At 51.4% G+C, this 8,623-nt stretch overlaps 1 protein-coding gene across 5 annotated transcripts in view; it reads right to left on the minus strand.

Moving 5' to 3' along the window:
• Window positions 1-2,791, minus strand: part of Pknox1 (PBX/knotted 1 homeobox 1) — a 42,651-nt gene extending 39,860 nt beyond the window's left edge. For 4 of the 5 annotated variants that reach the window (XM_085832590.1, XM_085832588.1, XM_085832589.1 and 1 more), the window contains exon 1: window positions 2,661-2,791. The gene's annotated coding sequence lies outside the window, so the exon portion shown is untranslated. The remainder of the gene's footprint in view (window positions 1-2,660) is intronic. The other variant, XM_021149612.3, reaches the window with a different exon arrangement.
• Window positions 2,792-8,623: the final 5,832 nt, after the last annotated feature.

The raw sequence follows: 8,623 nt of genomic DNA on the forward strand, positions 1-8,623 counted from the left end.
AGCAGTTTACCCTCAGAAGGGAAGAAGGGCCTTGTGACTTTACCCATCAGGATGACCACGCTCTATCATTCCAGAGAAAGGCCCAAGATGATAAAATCATCTGGAGCATGGGTATTTGGAATGACAGGGCTTTGTAAACCAGAGTTCTGTCAGTGACCTGCATCCCCTACCTAGTGGTTTTCAAGATTCTGTAAATGTTTTTCCCTCACCCACCCCCACCCCACCCACCTCCCTGGAAATCCTTGGGGTAAGAAGCTACTCCATCCTCTTCCCATGATGCTGTTCCAAGAACCACAGAGCATCAGAGACACAATTCCCAACCACAGGCCACACTGACTGCCTTCTGGGGGAAACTTCCAGAACAATAGCTGAACAGCAGGGGCTGCAGCAGTTGAGGTACCTGGCATACCCTCAGTAATGTAACACGTAGCAGCCTTTGTAGCCAGGCCTTTGTCTGCTTTGCACCAAATGACTGTCCAGTCCACTTTGTTCATCCTACCAATCCTACCACATACAACATACTTTCACTCTAGACAAGATGGAAGCTTTCACTCTAGACAAGAACTCACTGTGTTTCAGCACAGCTAACTGTAAGACAGCCTAACCCACCAAAGGCTGTGGCTAACTTCTCTTACCCTCAACCACTGTTAGACCACACCACAACATCAGGACATCAAGCTCTCCTGACTGTTGTACTTCTTGAATTCCTTGTCACCTCTGCCAACAAAAAGCCAGGTCATGGAGAGGGAGGGCTCTGAAACATCCATTCATCCATATCCCTACCAAAGACAGCTGAATGTACATGGGTTTCTAAAAAAGGACAGGAACTGACAAAAACAAAAACGAAGCATCTTCAGTGAGGAAGGCAATCAGATCAGATGAGCAAAACCAGTGTGAGGGATGTCCACAAAGCATTTAAGTTGTCACAGAAACCTCACCACACTCCCAAAGGACTTGGAAGGCTCTGCTCAGCCCGGCTGCACAGTGAGCTAATCAGGGGCTCCGATGACACACTTTGGCCCATTACTTTTTTTTAAGACAGGGTTCTCTATGTAGCCATGACTATCTTGATTGAACTCTATAGTCCAGACTAAAGAGATCCACCTGCCTCTGCCACCACCACCCCGCTAGATCAGATATTTTTGAGAGCTATTCCAACATGACTGGTACTCTTTTTGACCCTGGGAAAGTTTCAGCTCCTGGATCCACACTTCGAACTTTAGCAAATCTCTTTTACTCTCAACAGTTCTGGTTTTAACTGTGCCGGACCAAAGTGAAGCTTGTAACTGAATGTTACTACTCCTGCAGTGACTTTGTTTCCACAATTCACAATCAGGACCTCCTAAAGTTAGGATACAAGGCCACAGAAACGTTACCAAATGTAAACTGCTGCCCCCTGAATCACAGAGCTGGTTGGGGGGGAACGAGCTATCTTCCCAGCCATCCTTGCTCTATCCTAAAGCACAGGGGACTCTCTTAAGGAGCATCAACTCCTGGTGCCCTGGTGGCCAAAGTTCTCCAGAAAGAACCTTAAGCTTCAACGGTACCTCACACAATGGTGGATCTAAGACTCAGCGCGCTACTGCCAACGGGATGGCCCGGCATGCACAGGCCACAGGCTGGGAGGGTTTACGGACTCTTGCCTGCCTCACCTGGACACCGAATAAGCAACAAAAAGCGAGCTAGCAACGCGTTCCCGCCTCAGTCAAATCCTTCCCTGGAGTGTTTAGGGAAAGCTCATTTTTCTAGTGCTGTGGCAGGAGGCCTGCTTAGAGGCGTGTTCTTCCATCCTTTAGTGGAAATCACCCACATCTTTAAAAAAATAAAACAAAACCAAGTCACTTGTGGAAGAAGCTTCCCTGTCGAGCCGACACCCACGTCTCAGCTATCCAGAATCCCTGATGTGTGCTCAACCTTGGCCCCCGTGGCCCGCGCGCTCCCGGGTGGCGCGGTGGGACCGACCGCTCAGGCTGCGGCCTCCGGAGCCTGGAGCTGCGACGTCGCCGGGCTCGGTGCTCCTAGCCGCACCGCTTCCCTTCTCAGATACACAAGGAGCAGGCACAGCGGACCAAGCGCTCCCGGAGAAGCTCTCCCCGACAGGCCGTGGACACGCGCGACATGCTGTCACCATCCGCGGACTCCCCCGGGAAGCCCCACACCGGCTCCGGCCGCCCCTTTGGGCCGCCGACCCCGCCGCCATCTTCCTGCCGCGCCGCCCCCGGCCCTCGGCCCTCTGCCCTCGGCCCGCCGCCGCGCGCCCCCGCCGGCCCGCGCGCCCCCGCAGCCCGCGAGCTGCACTCCGTGAGCGACGGTTAGGCGCGCGCTTTGAGCGGGCCCAGCGCGGAGGCCCTGCCGCCTTCGAGAAATTTCCGCGCCCCTGAACCCACACAGGAAAACAAGCCGGGCGCGCCCCCGCGCCGCGGCCTCAGCGCCCCCTCCCCCCATCGGCGCACCCCTCCCCCCGCCCCCGCCCCCGCCCCGGGCGCGGGTCAAGTGCGGCCCGGGGCACCGCCCGCTCGACCGCCCGCCTGGCCCGCGGCGGAAGAGGCAGCGGCGGAGGCGGCGGCAGCGGCGGCCTCGGCCGGTGTGATTGATAGGGACGGCGGCAGCGAGAGCGGCGGCGGCGGCGGCGGCGGCGGAGCGGTTGAGTGACAGCTTACCTGGGTGCCAATCTTCATCACACTGACAAGCGGCTGCAGCAATCGGGACCCGCAGTGCCGCGCCCGCGTCCAACCGTCACGCCGACGCCGGGCCACGCGACACAGCCTCGCTCAATGGGAGGAGGGCGACGCCGATGCGCGCCGCATCAATATTCACCGCGGGGGCGGGGCCTGCCGACCCCGGGCCCCGCCCCCGCCCAGCGCGACGGCGGGCGGGGGGCGGGGCGGGTGGGGCGGGGGCGAGGCAGGGGGCGGGGGAGGACCCAAGCGGGGCGGGCCAGAGGCCGGTCCCGCCCCTCTGCGCGCTCTCAGCCAGGCCCCACCCAGCGGCCCAGCCCGGGCGCCAGTAGCAGCCTGCCCCGCCCCAGAGGCTGAGCTTATATTTCATGACCACGCCGTGGGGCGTGGCCCAGAGCGCTATAGACCACGCCTCCTCTGCGCACTCCTCTGCTCCCTCCCTTCGGATAAAGGTTTGTGGAACTGGGTGGAACCATCTGCAGCTCGGGCGGGGAGTACGGGCTGTACCATCAGAGGACCTTCGCGATTCTGGGCCTCCCGGCTCTAGCCCTTCGTCCTGAGCGGCGCCTCGCAATCAAGGTTCTGGAGCTGGGGTAGGCGCGAGGAGGTAGGCGTTCATCTTTAAAGACCGGAGGACTGAGCGCTTGAGATGTTTGCCCTGGGATCTGACCACGGATGCAGTCTCCTGACTGACCGTGAAGTGACTGCGGTCTGACATCTGGTCCGTTAGGACTCCAGGCCAAAAAAAAGAAAAGAAGAGAAAGAAAGAAAGAAAAGAAAAGAAAGAAGGAAAGGAGACCTTTCCTTAGGAGGAATGAACAGTGTTGTCTCTAGTTGAAGCTCTGCCTAACCAGATCATCTGCAGCAGCGTACCCCCGGCCCCGTGGCTTCACTGATGTAAAAGACAGAGCGAAAAGAGGCCCTCAATTTGCCTGGCTTGTCTAGGCAACTATTTTATGCAGTGGACGCCTGAGTGTGTGATCGGTGCTTCTCATCCGTACACAGTTTAAAGCGGTTCTGATGACCCCACACTCCTCAGGAGGAGCCTTGTACACCAGGACTGTTGGCTGGAAGGAGCCTGAGGAAGCCGCAGCATGTGTTTGGTAGGACTCCCTCCTGTGTCCTCAAGGCTCCACAAACACCCCAAGGCATCGCTCTCTTTGTAACTACAGTTCAGTTTACCACAGAACCCACGTGGAAGGAGAAAATCAACTACCAACACATGTGTGGTATGCACACACATTTATCCACATACAATAGCAACAACAATATTAAAATTTGAAAACCTGGGTTTGGGGGCTGAAGATATGGCTCAGTTGATAAGAGCGCTTACCTAGCATACACAAAATCCTAGGTCGGATCCCCAACACACATTAAACCTGGTATGGTGACATATGCCTGTTATCTCAGCATTTGGGTAGTCAAAGCAGAAAGATCAGAAGTTCAAATTCATTCTTATCTACCTTTTGAGGTCCTGGCCAATATGGAATACATAGGGACCTTGCCTCAAAAAACAAAGTTATTAAGAATTGCAGGGATTAACCAAAGAGAGTATCCTGTTTTGCTTTCCATTGCTGTGTTAAAACCCTGACCAAAACAACCTGGGAAAGGCTTATTTGGTTTATATTTCCACATCATGGCCTGTCACCAAGGGATGTTAAGGCAGGAACTGAAGCTGGGCTGTTATTCCTCTCCATGGTTTGATCATCGTAATTTCTTATACAACTGAGGACCACCTGCCCAGGGTTGTCACCACCCACAATGGTTGGGTCATTAGATCACCATACCGTAGGTCACAGGAATCCTTTGCTTCCTGTGTGAGATCACACAGGACCTCCTCCTAGGGCTGAGATCCAGGATGGCTTCTAAGGAAAGAATATTATATATTTACCATTTGTTCTGTGTCTTTTTTTTGGGGGGGGGGGTTCAAGACAGGGTTTCTCTGCGTAGCCTTGGCTGTCCTGGAACTCACTCTGTAGACCAGGCTGACCTCGAACTCAGAAATCCGCCTGCCTCTGCCTCCCAAGTGCTGGGATTAAAGGCGTGTGCCACCACGCCCAGCCTGTGTCTTTTTTTAAAGATATTATTTATTTGTCTTATATATAAGACAAGTACACTGTAGCTGTCTTCAGACACACCAGAAGAGGGCATCTGATCCCATTACAGATGGTTGTGAGCCACTATGTAGTTGATGGGAATTGAACTCAGGACCTCTGGAAGAGCAATCAGTGTTCTTAACTGCTGAGCCATTTCTCCAGCCCCCCCATTCTGTGTCTTTACAGTGACCTTTAAAGCTTCACTTTTAGGGGTGGGAGAAGTGTCTCTGGGGTTAAAAGCATTATTACTCTTCCAGAGGACCAGAATTTGGTTTCCACCACCAATGTCAGGTGACAAACCACCCGTCACACCAGCTCCAAGGGATCCTACATCACTCTGTCATCTGTGGGTCCATACACACAGAAACACATGTACACATACACATAAATAAAAAATTATTTTGGATGGCTGGAGAGCTGGCTCAGCGCTTTAGAGCACTGACTGCTCTCCCAAAGGTCCTGAGTTCAAATCCCAGCCACCACATGGTGGCTCACAACCATCTGTAATGGGATCCGATGTACTTGTCTAGTGTGTGCCTAAAAGACAGCTACAGTGTACTCCTATAAATACAATAAACAAATCCTTAAAACAATAAATAATTTTAAAAGCTCCTTCACTACTTTCCTAAGGACCATGTTTCAGAGCATGAGTGAGAAGCCACACACACAGCAACCGTATGCAGAAATTCAAGAGTAGAACTCGCTGAGCAGTGGTGACACACGATTTTAATCCCAGCACTTGAGAGGCAGAGGCAGGCAGATTTCTGAGTTCGAGGCCAGTCTGGTCTACAGAGTGAGTTCCAGGACAGCCAGGGCTACACAGAAAAACCCTAAAAGAACCAAAAAAAAGAAAAACGAAAGTAGAACCTGTTCCCATTTTTAAAAGGAATGAGATCTTGGAACTTGCAACCTGCTTTTCCCACTCTTTAGGAAGCACCTGGACATGGCCTCACTTTGGCACCTAAAACTTTATCGGATTTTATATACCCTGTTTCTGGTTGTATCCCAACTGTCATTGACAGCAAAGAGGATTTTAGTCCTCTTGAGTATAGGTGCTTGTGGTGGACATGTGTCTGCAGGTATAACAGAGGAAGGGAGGGACCAGTTAGTCACCAAACTCTGTATGTAGATCAGCCACACTGGGCAGTAAGAAAGAGAATTGACTGGGATGGAGGGCAGACAGGTGGTAGTGTGTTCCATGCAAAACCCACAGAAGGGTAGAGTGACAAAGGCGGCAACTTGAAGGACTGAGCTTCCGCTCTGGTTTGTAGGGGACCTCACAGAAAAAGAGATGAACACAGGCCATTCCATGTGGGGTAGAGGAGGACCTTGGGTGTCCTTAAGGGATCCGGAGGTCTGGAAGGAGGGTGATGATGAATGTGTGGGGTACCTGTAATCCCAGCCAGCTACTCAAGAGACTGAGTCTGGCCGGACGTGGTGGCACACACCTTTAATCCCACCACTCGGGAGGCAGGGGCAGGTGGATTCTGAGTTCGAGGCCAGCCTGGGCTATACAGAGAAACCCTGTCTTGAAAAAAAAAAAAAAAAAAAAAAAGAGGCTGAGTCTGTGAGTCTGGAGGATTGGGAGTTCGGAGCCAGCCTGAGTGATTTTAGCAAGACACATCTACCTCTATCCCTCGTATTAAAATCAACCTGCTAAGCTTGGTGTTGCCTATCTGTAATCCTAGCCCTTGGTGTTGGGGACAGGAAGGTCAGAGGTCAAGAACATCCTTCCAAAAAAAAAAAAAAAAAAAAGAACATCCTTGCTATAGGAAGTTCCAGGCCAGCCAGCCAGGCCTATATGAGGCTCTGTCTCTGAAGAATGAAAAACAAGGGCAAAAGCCAAAGCAACCAGACAGTCGATTATAATGTGTAGATTCCATTAGAGTTGTTCCCTCTGCTGTTTTAATTTTATCTTTGTGTGTAGTATCTGTGCTTGTGTGCATGTGCATGTGTGCGACTGTGTGGGTGCGAGAGGTGTGGAGATCAGGGGCTAACATTGGCTGTTCTCCTCAGTCAGTCTTCACCTTATCTTTTGAGTCAAAGTCTCACTAGACCTAGAGCTACCTGCCAATTGAGGCATCCCCCTGTCTCTGCCTCCCCAGCTCTGGGATTATAAGTGTGTAAGACCTCTGGGACATTTCACACGGGTGGTAAGGGTCAAAGTCAGTCTCTCCCTCCCTAAAGTGTCTTCCTTATCCTGAGTCTCTTCATGCCGGGTATACAAAGTTTCCTAGGGATACCATAACTGACCGAGTGATTTAATAGCTGAGGAGGCCAGAAGGGCCTTAAGATTCAGTCAGGACTGCCCTCCCCAACAAGGCTGGGTGGGGGGGTTCTGCTCTCAGGAGCATAGCTTCTCTCAAGGTTGCTAACAGGTGCTTTCTGGTCCCCAAATGCATTATCCTGTCCTTACCTCTCTTCCTCTTTTCTTTTTGTGGAAAGCCTTCTGGGGTACCGCTTGGCAGGAGTCTGACACTGGCCAAGGACAAGGAAATGGCCTTCAGGCAGGAATCTGACATTAGGGCATAATAAGGAAGTAAGTTTCAGCAAGAATCTAACTTTAGGCTGTGATAGAGAAGTAAGGTAAGGCAGGAATTTTAGTCTTAGGGTGGAACAGAAGAACTAGGCTTCAGGCAAGATTTGGGGCTTGGACAAGGAAGTGGGCTCAAGTATTTCAGTCATAATGATGACAAGTCCTTTTTTTGTTTGTTTGTTTTGTTTTGTTTTGTTTTTTTGGAGACAGGGTTTCTCTATGTAGCCTTGGCTGTCCTGGAACTCACTTTGTAGACCAGGCTGGCCTCGAACTCAGAAATCCACCTGCCTCTGCCCCCCAAGTGCTGGGATTAAAGGTGTGCGCCACCACTGCCCATCTTAAACTCTTCCTTCTAGAATCTGCTTTGCTCATGGTGTTATAGCAGAGGAACAGAAAGGTACCCAACTGTTGTGGATGGATCTGGTGCTGTTTGTATGCAGACAAGGAGTCACAAGTACTCAGGTGACTCTTACGAACCAATCCCCTAATGACTAAAGGAGCCAATCACTGGGTGAGTAGGAGGGACTTCCAGGTTGGAGAGGAAGCAGGAGAGAGTTAGGGCCTTTTGGACCAGGGAGAGCATAAGGGCAGAATGTAGCTGTTAGAGTTTCCTGGTATCATGGCGGATCCTCAAAGATTTACCACCAGAGGAATCAGATTTTAATAAGGCTTACAAGATTATGTTTTAGTTGTTGTGCCCAGAGATTGAGTTAGCATTGTTTCTGAACTAAGTCTGTGTTGCATTTTTCCTTCCTGAGTCGGCTAGTCTGAGTTCAAGAGAGAAAGGTATGGCGGCAACGCGTGGGTTTGCCTGATGTGCACCACAAAGGCCATGGGGGTTTTGCAGCATGGGGCTGGTGTGGTAATGACCCACCAGTGGGAACTTAGATAGCTGGGTGGAGAGATTTTGGAGCTTTGCGTCAGAGAGTCTCCGTGAGATAAAAAACAGGTCAGCCATTGCCCACCAGTGCATGACCAGCCAAGGCCACTGGAGCAGAGAGTTGCTGACACAAGTGCTCGCTGGTTCATTTTTTTATATTTCCCACAACCACCAACAGAGAGGAACTGTAGGATTCAGAGAATTTCCAGATGTGGGAGCTGTGGAGGGTAGTGCCCGCCAAGGCCATGACAGCCTTCCTATCCCTCAGAACCTCTGCGTCATGCTCTATCTTAAAGCTGCCCCCTTGAAAATAAAAAGATCAATGTATGTAAAATGTCTTTTAGAGTTCTACGAACAATTCTAGCAAGTGACAAAGTATACTCAGAGGAACTCAAATTCAAGGCATAACCACCCCCCACTCCCAGTTTATACA

This window comes from Mus caroli, unplaced genomic scaffold (assembly GCF_978045245.1).
Source record: "Mus caroli unplaced genomic scaffold, Mus_caroli_1 scaffold_18, whole genome shotgun sequence".
In the NCBI taxonomy this organism is placed as follows: Eukaryota; Metazoa; Chordata; class Mammalia; order Rodentia; family Muridae; genus Mus; species Mus caroli.